This window comes from Bubalus bubalis, chromosome 9, assembly GCF_019923935.1.
Source record: "Bubalus bubalis isolate 160015118507 breed Murrah chromosome 9, NDDB_SH_1, whole genome shotgun sequence".
In the NCBI taxonomy this organism is placed as follows: domain Eukaryota; kingdom Metazoa; phylum Chordata; class Mammalia; order Artiodactyla; family Bovidae; genus Bubalus; species Bubalus bubalis.
This window is the reverse complement of record NC_059165.1, coordinates 109,850,091-109,861,896: the sequence shown is the minus strand read 5'-3', so window position 1 is coordinate 109,861,896 and position 11,806 is coordinate 109,850,091. Positions and strand designations below refer to the sequence as shown.

General features: G+C 37.4%; 1 pseudogene; it reads right to left on the bottom strand.

Moving 5' to 3' along the window:
- Positions 1-613: 613 nt before the first annotated feature.
- On the bottom strand, positions 614-1,269 carry LOC112587104 (annotated as a pseudogene).
- Between the last annotated feature and the right edge of the window lie 10,537 nt (positions 1,270-11,806).

The window sequence follows — 11,806 nt, the reverse complement described above, 5'->3', positions numbered from 1 at the left end:
AAAACTGACATATATTTTTATGGGAATAAACTTTAAAAGCAATGGTTCAAGCTTCATCATATTTTTTAACTTTGAGTACTGGCTACAGGTCATATTTCTGCAATGATATGTTGCCTGACTATATGAAGGATTATTATCTAAACATGGAATTTTGAAAATTATATAACTACAGAAATAGCACACACAACTAATAATTGTGATTTTCCTTATCCAGAATGAATACAAATTTACTGTTTGTTATTTTGATTACTTGAATAACACAAGCCTATTGTAATAAACTGCACAATTTCAATAAAACAAAGGGAAAAATAGAATGATTTACTTTGTGAGTTCCATAATTAACAACAGTGATTATTTTTGTATTGACCGTTTCTAATAGGTGTATGTATGTAAGGTTTAAGGTGTACAATACTTGTGCTTTTATAGCAGATACTTACTTTTACAAAAGTTTAAATCCTTTGTCTTTTCCTCTAACTTTCCTATGCCCACTATCATCTCTAGGAAAATATATTTTAAAAAAAATGACTTGTGAATATTCCCATCACTTTTTCCAAGCTCATCTTATTATATGTAAAGATTTCTATAATATCTTTTGTTTTATCAACTCAACAAATCATGTTATGGATTTAATCTGATATACACATAAATGATGCCTAATAATTACTAGTATCAACAGAAATGGAACCAAAACAAACAGCACAGCAACTGTGAAGACCAACATTCCATTCAGAAAAGTGTCCCCACAGGCCAGCTTGAGTATGGGAGGGATGTCACAGAAGAAGTGGTTGATGAGGTTAGAACCACAAAAGGGCAGAGAGAAAATCTGGCCTGTCTGGCCTATGTGGATTGGGATTCCACTGATCCAGGCGCCAACCACTAGCTGGATGCACACCTTGTAGTTCATGACTAGAGGATAGTGCAGAGGGCTACAAATGGCCACATAGCGGTCATAGACCATCACGGCCAGAAGGAAGCACTCGGTGGCCCCAAGTATAAGAATGAAGCACATTTGTGTGGCACAAGCAACTAAAGAAACCGTTCTTCTTTGTGTCCAAAGACTCGTGAGAATTCTGGGGAGTGTAACAGACACATAGCAGATTTCTAAAAGGGAAAAATTGCCAAGGAGGTCTGGAGACCAGGGTCTAGTTTTGTTATCAGAAATATGATGCCATTGCCCATCAAGATAATTATATAGATGAATAAGAACAGTCCAGATAAAAACCTCTGGAGACGAGGAACATCAGCAAGGTCCAGGAGAACAAATTCCATCAATTTAGTGAGGTTAGCTTCTGGTGCTTTTTCTTGATGTTCCATCTGTGAAAAGGTGGAAATGTATTATCTGCTTTTTATTTTACCATCAGGGATCAGGGCCTGTTTTATAAATTGTATCAGGATATCCAGATTGATTTCCATGATCAATGCAATTGTTTCTAATTTAAGAATTTTATTATTTATGCATTTCTTCTTTCTCAGTTTATAATCCATGTTCTCACCATATACTATCCCTTGAAATATCTTTTAGGGCATTCTTTCCGAATACAGTCCATTGTCAAAAAAGTTAATGTGTTAGTCGTTCAGTCATGTCTGACTCTCTGATCCCATGGATTGTAGCCTGCCAGGCTTCTCTGTCCATGGGATTTCCTAGGCAAGAATACTGGAGTGGGTTGTCATTCCCTTCTCTAGGGGATCTTCCCCACCCAGGGATCAAACCCTGGTCTCCTGCATTGCATGTGGATTCTGTATCAGCTGAGCCAGGAGGGAATCCCTAAATGCCCTGATCAGAACAGGCATTGGACAAATTGATAATCATTGTAGATAGACCCTCAGTGTTGCTATGTGATCTCAGTTTTAAATACTTCCATTATTTTGTGGCCATGTCTCACGGCTTGCGAGATCTTAGTACTCCAACCAGAGACTGAACCTCAGGCTCATGGCAGTGAAAGTACAGAGTCCTAATCATTGGGCTGCTAGGGAATTCCCTTAAATATTTACAGTTTTTGGCAATTTTATTGTATTTCTCTACAACTTTTCTTTACATACTTCAGTAGAACTATTAATATAACAGAAATTATCTTCCTTATATATTTTCAGCTACATATTTCAACTCTTCATTTCCCTCCCATCACTTGATGATCTTGATCATACATATTCTTATATACAATTCACATTATTAGGCATTTTACAAAAAAAAATATTAAAATGAGAGAATATTTTATTTTATTGTACATAGGGAAATAAAATACATATATTTCAGTAAGATACTATGTGGGGGCTATAAGAGGGTTTTATTCTGGGAAAGTTGTGTGGGAATAGATACAGATAGAAGCAATTAAGAGGGTCACTCTGAGAAAAGAGGGGTCACCTGGAATGTGTTCACTAGCTGTGTAAGATACTTCCTGTCATGCTTTACCCTGTGTTCTGTGTGCATCTCTGATGTCTTTGTTGTTCCTCAAAGAATAATAATAATAATTCAGATAACAGTTTCTAAACTTACTTTTCTTGAGCCAGGATATTGAGACTTAGCAATGATGGATACATTGATCATTTGCCCATTGGTTCTGTGATTGCAAATCAGTGCCTATTTTTTAAATCATACTTAAGTTTGAACCCAAACTCCATTATTTATCATCTTATATTAAGTAATTGCTTAAATTTTGTTTGCTTTCTTATTTAAGATAATTAAATATGATATTACTGATAAAATTACCTATCACTTTTAATATGTTTATGTATAAGTTATGGTCGTATAATTATAATTATTAATATGGTATAATGTTCTTAAATCTTTAGTTGCCAGGGTTGTAACACACTCCCTAGAAAAATTGTTTTTGATAGAGTTATTGAGTTACTTGTTGATGATTACATTTTTGCTTTTTTTTCCTTTCATCAGAGGTAGGAGTAGAATACAGTCTTAGCTAAATAAAGAATGAGACTCCTCTAGTACAGAATCTCAGAGCATGCACCCCATTTCAGGGCTGACTCTGCATTGCACAATTGTTAAAGTGACTGCCTCCTTAAATATTACACTCCAGGCATCACTTGACTTAACATGACTCCCAACCCTGCTTCTCATTTCCCCATCCTATATGTTTCAAGATTTTCCATGCAAGCATAGTCTAAATATAGGGTCATGGACAAAAACTACAATCCTGACAAGATGGCCTGCAATCAAATCGTGGCTTCACTTGCCTGCTTTGTGACAATGCGAATTGCTTAACCTTCCTGTGCCATAGATCACTTGGCTGCAAAACTGACTAACAGTTGTACCAACAGTTAGGATTGCTATATGAATTAATTCATTTGATACATGTAAAGCAAATTAAAGATGTTTTGGCATTCATAGAAAGTCTATTTAAAAGCTAGCTATTATTTTTTTCATTAAAAACTAAATTTTATTCTTCTAAATTTCACTCTCTGTTTTACCACTATGAAAAACTGCTCTCTAATTTACCTTGGTTTGGTATCACATGGTTAATGAGGGAATGAAATAAGATATTAAAACATTCTTCACAGTGTTATAAAAATTCCAGACTCTTAGATGTGAATTCCCCAAGAATTTTCTGCCAATAATTTCAATAATATTATCACCTCCACTCTGTAGAACTAATAGGGAGAACACACACAACTTTGTAGCAAACAGTGTTGTAATTTGGCTCACTCCTTTCATTTACCTTTTATTTTCCCACTGATATTACATAATCTGGGATCAAAGGACTGAGACTATTTTCCTACTTGGGAACAATATAGAACCTAGAAAATGCTTGTTTACTTAAATGGTGTTCATTATTTGCTTCTGAAAATGAGAAAAAGAACAGACACTTTTAAAATTGTCAATCTGAAAAGGGAGAAAAGATTAATATACAAAACAATAGAATTTTAATCTTTATCATTTTATGAATAAAAACATTTAGTATGAGCAATTTCACCCATTACTTGAATAAAATTATTTCCAGCGCTATATAAAATACAGTTTCTAATTGGACAGATATGACATTTTGGTGACCAAATCTTGTATGACATGAAATAGGTAAGATTTGAGTTTGAACTTTTCAAGAGTACAACAAGGTGTATTTCAAGTATATTTGTATATCTGATAAGAATTAGCAATGTGATCCTTGAAAATAATTTAAAAACAATGTTGGACTTAGCTATCTTATTATTTTATACATCCTGAATTCTATAAGTTTCTTTTTTCAAAATAATTGTTCATTGAATTCCCCAATGGTTGTAACTTTATTTTATGTTATATCACTTTAAATCTCTTATTATACTATCAAACTGAATAAACATATATAACTTTTTTGTTACAATGTGTTGACTCAAATGAAGTTTTCCTTAATATCATCTATACCTAGACTTTTTTTAATATAAATTTATTTGCTTTAACTGGAAGCTAATTACTTTACAATATTGTATTGGTTTTGCCATACATCAACATGAATCCACCACGGGTGCACATGTGTTCCCCATCCTGAACCCCCCTCCCACCTCCTTCCCCATACCATCCCTCTGGGTCATCCAGTGAACCAGCCCCGAGCATCCTGTATCATGCATCGAACCTGGACTGGCAATTCGTTTCACATATGATATTATACATGTTTCAATGCCATTCTCCCAAATCATCCCACCGTTGCCCTCTCCCATAGAGTCCAAAAGACTGTTCTAGACATCTGTGTCTCTTTTGCTGTCTCGTATACAGGCTTATTGTTACCATCTTTCTAAATTCCATATATATGCCTTAGTATACAGTATTGGTGTTTTTCGTTCTGGCTTACTTCACTCTGTATAATATGCTCTAGTGTCATCCACCTCATTAGAACTGATTCAAATGTATTCTTTTTAATGGCTGAGTAATACTCCATTGAGTATATGTACCACAGCTTTCTTATCCATTCATCTGCGGATGGACATCTAGTTGCTTCCATGTCCTGGTTATCATAAACAGTGCTGCGATGAACATTGGGGTACACGTGTCTCTTTCAATTCTGGTTTCCTCAGTGTGTATGCCCAGCAGTGGGATTGCTGGGTCATATGGCAGTTCTATTTCCAGTTTTTTAAGGAATCTCCACACTGTTCTCCGAGAAGGCAATGGCAACCCACTCCGGCACTTTTGCCTGGAAAAATCCCATGGATGGAGGAACCTGGTAGGGTGCAGTCCATAGGGTTGCTAAGAGTCAGACACGACTGAGCTACTTCACTTTCACTTTTCACGTTCATGCATTGGAGGAGGAAATGGCAACCCACTCCAGTGTTCTTGCCTGGAGAACCCCAGGGACAGGGGAGCCTGGTGGGCTGCCGTCTATAGGGTCGCACAGAGTCGGACATGACTGAAGCGACTTAGCAGCAGCAGCAGCAGCAGCACACTGCTCTCCATAGTAGCTGTACTACTTTGCATTCCCACCAACAGTGTAAGAGGGTTCCCTTTTCTCCACACCCTCTCCAGCATTTATTGCTTGTAGGCTTTTGGATAGCCGCCGTTCTGACTGGCGTGAAATGGTACCTCATTGTGGTTTTGATTTGTATTTCTCTGATAATGAGTGATGTTGAGCATCTTTTCATGTGTTTGTTAGCCATCTGTATGTCTTCTTTGGAGAAATGTCTATTTAGTTCTTTGGCCCATTTTTTGATTGGGTCATTTATTTTTCTGGAGTTGAGCTGTAGGAGTTGCTTGTATACTTTTGAGATTAGTTGTTTGTCAGTTGCTTCATTTGCTATTATTTTCTCCCATTCTGACTTTTCACCTTGCTAATAGTTTCCTTTGTTGTGCCGAAGGTTTTAAGTTTAATTAAGTCCCATTTGTTTATTTTGCTTTTATTTCCAATATTCTGGGAGGTGGGTCATAGAGGATCCTGCTGTGATGTATGTCGGAGAGTGTTTTACCTATGTTCTCCTCTAGGAGTTTTATAGTTTCTGGTCTTACATTGAGATCTTTAATCCATTTTGAGTTTATTTTTGTGTATGGTGTTAGAAAGTGGTCTAGTTTCATTCTTTTACAAGTGGTTGACCAGTTTTCCCCGCACCACTTGTTAAAGAGATTGTCTTTAATCCATTGTATATTCTTGCCTCCTTTGTCAAAGATAAGGTGTCCATATGTGCGTGGATTTATCTCTGGGCTTTCTATTTTGTTCCATTGATCTATATTTCTGTCTTTGTGCCAGTACCATACTGTCTTGATAACTGTGGCTTTGTAATAGAGCCTGAAGTCAGGTAGGTTGATTCCTCCAGTTCCATTCTTCTTTCTCAAGACAGCTTTGGCTATTCGAGGTTTTTTGTATTTCCATACAAATTGTGAAATTACTTGTTCTAGCTCTGTGAAGAATACCATTTGTAGCTTGATAGGGATTGCATTGAATCTATAAATTGCTTTAGGTAGTATACTCATTTTCACTATATTGATTCTTCCAATCCATGAACATGGTATATTTCTCCATCTATTAGTGTCCTCTTTGATTTCTTTCACTGGTGTTTTATAGTTTTCTATATAGGTCTTTAGTTTCTTTAGGTAGATATATTCCTAAGTATTTTATTCTTTCCGTTGCAATGGTGAATGGAATTGTTTCCTTAATTTCTCTTTCTGTTTTCTCATTGTTAGTGTATAGGAATGCAAGGGATTTCTCTGTGTTGATTTTATATCCTGCAACTTTACTATAATCATTGATTAGCTCTAGTAATTTTCTGGTGGAGTCTTTAGGGTTTTCTATGTAGAGGATCATGTCACCTGCAAATAGTGAGAGTTTTACTTCTTCTTTTCCAATTTGGATTCCTTTTATTTCTTTTTCTGCTCTGATTGCTGTGGCCAAAACTTCCAAAACTATGTTGAATAGTAGTGGTGAAAGTGGGCACCCTTGTCTTGTTCCTGACTTTAGAGGAAATGCTTTCAATTTTTCACCATTGAGGATAATGTTTGCTGTGGGTTTGTCATATATAGCTTTTATTATGTTGAGATATGTTCCTTCTATTCCTGCTTTCTGGAGAGTTTTTATCATAAATGGATGTTGAATTTTGTCAAAGGCTTTCTCTGCATCTATTGAGATAATCATATGGTTTTTATTTTTCAATATGTTAATGTGGTGTATTACATTGATTGATTTGCGGATATTGAAGAATCCTTGCATCCCTGGGATAAAGCCCACTTGGTCATGGTGTATGATCTTTTTAATGTGTTGTTGGATTCTGATTGTTAGAATTTTGTTAAGGATTTTTGCATCTATGTTCATCAGTGATATTGGCCTGTAGTTTTCTTTTTTTGTGGGATCTTTGTCAGGTTTTGGTATTAGGGTGATGGTGGCCTCATAGAATGAGTTTGGAAGTTTACCTTCCTCTGCAATTTTCTGGAAGACTTTGAGCAGGATAGGTGTTAGCTCTTCTCTAAATTTTTGGTAGAATTCAGCCGTGAAGCCATCTGGACCTGGGCTTTTGTTTGCTGGAAGATTTTTTATTACAGTTTCAATTTCCGTGCTTGTGATATACCCATCATTTTAAATAGGCATTAATTTTCCAAATACATGGGCCTTTTAAAGAATCTTTGGTAATGAATTCTCATTTTGATATTAATTTCTCATTTAAATGCTTTCTTCTCTGCAATCACTCTCTGTGTTTTTTCAGTATTCCAACTTTATTCAGGCTTTCAATGACTAAGTCAAAGATTTTTCTTGGTAAATGTCACACTGGACTTGAAAATATGTGGGTTATTTTCAAATATCTTTTTTTCTTTTACTTTTTTTAAAATTAATTTTTTATTCGAGGATAATTGCTTGAAGAATTTTGTTTTCTGTAAAACTTCAACATCAATCAGAAATTGGTATACATATATCTGCTCCCTTTAGAACCTCCCTCCCATCTCTCTCCCCATTCCACCCCTTTAGGTTGATACAGAGCCCTTGTTTGAGTTTTCTGAGCCATACAGCAAACTCCCATTGGCTGTTTATTTTACATATGGTAATGTAAGTTTCCAAGTTACTCTTTCCATGCATCTCACCCTCTCCTCCCATTTCCCCATGTCCATAAGTCTATTGTCTATATCTGTTTCTCCATTATTACACTGTAAATAAATTTTCAGTAACATATTTCTAAATTCTGTATATATGCGTTAGAATATGATATTTATCTTTCTCTATCTGACTTCATTCACTGTATAATAGGTTCTAGGTTCATCCACCTCATTAAAACTGACTCAAATGCTCTTCTTTTTATGGCTGAGCAATATTCCATTGTGTGTATGTACCACTACTTATTTATGCATTCATCAGTCGATGGACATCTAGGTTGCTTCCACGTTCAAGCTATTGTAAATAGTGCTGCAATGAACAATGGGATGCATGTGGCTCTTTCAATTTTGGATTCCTCAGGGTATATGTCTAGGAGTGGAATTGCTGGGTCATATGCTGATTTTATTCCTGGTTTTTTAAGGGCTCTCCATACCGACTTCCATAGTAGCTGTATCAATTTACATTCCCACCAAGAGTGCAAGTTCAGTTCAGTTCAGTCACCCAGTCATGTCTGACTCTGCAACACCGTGGACTGAAGCATGCCGGGCCACCCTGTCCATCACCAGCTCCTGGAGTTTACTCAAGCTTATGTCCATTGAGTTGGTGGTGCCATCCAACCATCTCATCCTCTGTCATCCACTTCTCATCCTGCCTTCAATCTTTGCCAGCATCAGGGTCTTTTCCAATAAGTCAGTTCTTCACATCAGGTGACCAAAGTCTTGGAGTTTCAGCTTCAACATCAGTCCTTCCAATGAATATCCAGGACTGATTTCCTTTAGAATGGACTGGTTGGATCTCCTTGCAGTCCAAGGGACTCTCAAGAGTCTTCTCCAACAACACAGTTCAAAACCATTAATTCTTCGGTGCTCAGCTTTCTTTATAGTCCAACTCTCACATCCATACATGACTACTAGAAAAACCATAGCCTTGACTAGATGGACCTTTGTCAGCAAAGTAGTGTCTGTCCTTTTTAATATGTTAAGTTGGTCATAACTTTTCTTCCAAGGAGTAAGCGTCTTTTAATTTCATGGCTGCAGTCACCATCTGCAGTGATTTTGGAGCCCAGAAAAATAAAGTCTGCCATTGTTTCCCCATCTATTTGCCATGAAGTGGTGGGACCAGATGCCATGATCTTACCTTTAAGCCAAATTTTTCACTCTCCTCTTTCACTTTCGTCAAAAGGCTCTTTAGTTCTTCTTCACTTTCTTTCACTTTCACACTTTCACAATGGTGTGATCACTGACCTAGAGCCAGACATCCTGGAATGTGAAGTCAACTGGGCTTTAGAAAGCATCACTACAAACAAAGCTAGTGGAGGTGATAGAATTCCAGTTGAGCTATTCCAAATCCTGAAAGATGATGCTGTGAAAGTGCTGCACTCAATATGCCAGCAAATTTGGAAAACTCAGCAGTGGCCACAGGACTGGAAAAGGTCAGTTTTAATTCCAGTCCCAAAGAATGCTCAAACTACCACACAATTTCACTCATCTCACACGCTAGTAAAGTAATGCTCAAAATTCTCCCAGCCAGGCTTCAGCAATATGTGAACCGTGAATTTCCTGATGTTCAAGCTGGTTTTAGAAAAGGCAGAGAAACCAAAGATCAAATTGCAAACATCTGCTGGATCATAGAAAAAGCAAGAGAGTTCCAGAAAAACATTTATTTCTGCTTTATTGACTATGCCAAAGCCTTTGACTGTGTAGATCACAATAAACTGTGGAAAATTCTGAAAGAGATGGGAATACCAGACCATCTGATCTGCCTCTTGAGAAATCTGTATGCAGGTCAGGAAGCAACAGTTAGAAATGGACATGGAACAACAGACTGGTTCTAAATAGGAAAAGGAGTTCGTCAAGGCTGTATATTGTCACCCTGTTTATTTAACTTATATGCAGAGTACATCATGAGAAACACTGGACTGGAAGAAACACAAGCTGGAATCAAGATTGCTGGGAGACATATCAATAACATCTGATATGCAGATGACACCACCCTTATGGCAGAAACTGAAGAGCAACTAAAAAGCCTCTTGATGAAAGTGAAAGTGGAGAGTGAAAAAGTTGGCTTGAAGCTCAACATTCAGAAAACAAAGATCATGACATCCGGTCCCATCACTTCATGGCAAATAGATAGGCAAACAGTGGAAACAGTGTCAGACTTTATTTTTCTGGGCTCCAAAATCACTGCAGATGGTGACTGCAGCCATGAAATTAAAAGACGCTTACTCCTTGTAAGGAAAGTTATGACCAACCTAGATAGCATATTCAAAAGCAGAGACATTACTTTGCCAACAAAGGTTCGTCTAGTCAAGGCTATGGTTTTTCCAGTGGTCATGTATGGATGTGAGAGTTGGACTGTGAAGAAGGCTGAGCACCAAAGAATTGATGCTTTTGAACTGTGGTGTTGGAGAAGACTCTTGAGAGTCTCTAGGACTGCAAGGAGATCCAACCAGTGCATTCTGAAGGAGATCAGCCCCGGGATTTCTTTGGAAGGAATGATGCTAAAGCTGAAACTCCAGTACTTTGGCCATCTGATGGGAAGAGTTGACTCATTGGAAAAGACTCTGATGCTGGGAGGGATTGGGGGCAGGAGGAGAAGGGGACGACAGAGGATGAGATGGCTGGATGGCATCACTGACTCGAAGGACGTGAGTCTCAGTGAACTACGGGAGTTGGTGATGGACAGGGAGGCCTGGCGTGCTGAGATTCATGGGGTCGCAAAGAGTCGGACACGACTGAGCGACTGATCTGATCTGATCTGTTCACTTTCTTCCATAAAGAGTGCAAGAGTGTTCCCTTTTCTCCACACCCTCTCCAGCTTTTATTGTTTATAGACTTTTTATGATGACTATTCTGACTGGTGTGAGGTGATATCTCATTGTAGTTTTGATTTGCATTTCTCTAATAATGACCAATATTGAGCATCTTTTCATGTGTTTGTTACCCATCTGTATTTCTTCTTTGGAGAAATGTCTGTTTAGGTCTTTTTCCCACTTTTTGTTTGGTTTCTTTGTTTTTCTGGTATTGAGTTCTATGAGCTGCTTTTATATTTTGGAAATTAATCCTTGTTAGTTGTTTCATTTGCTATTATTTTCTCCCATTCTGAGGATTGTCTTTTCACCTTGTTTATAGTTTCCCTTGCTGTGCAAAAGTTTTAAAGTTTAGCCAGGTCCCACTTATTTACTTTTGTTTTTATTTCTGTTACTCTGAGTGGTGGGTCACAAAGGATCTTCTTATCCATTCATCTGCTGATGGGCATCTAGATTGCTTCCATGTCCTGGCTATTATAAACAGTGCTGCGATGAACATTGGGGTACACGTGTCTCTTTCCCTTCTGGTTTCCTCAGTCTGTATGCCCAGCAGTGTGATTGCTGGATCATAAGGCAGTTCTATTTCCAGTTTTTTAAGGAATCTCCACACTGTTCTCCATAGTGGCTGTACTAGTTTGCATTCACACCAACAGTGTAAGAGGGTTCCCTTTTCTCCACACCCTCTCCAGCATTTATTGCTTGTAGACTTTTGGATAGCAGCCATTCTGACTGGCGTGAAATGGTACCTCATAGTGGTTTTGATTTGCATTTCTCTGATAATGAGTGATATTGAGCATCTTTTCATGTGTTTGCTAGCCATCTGTATGTCTTCTTTGGAGAAATGTCTATTTAGCTCTTTGGCCCATTTTTTGATTGGGTCATTTATTTTTCTGGAATTGAGCTGTAGGAGTTGCTTGTATATTTTTGAGATTAGTTGTTTGTCAGTTGCTTCATTTGCTATTATTTTCTCCCATTCTGAAGGCTGACTTTTCACCTGCTTATAGTTTCC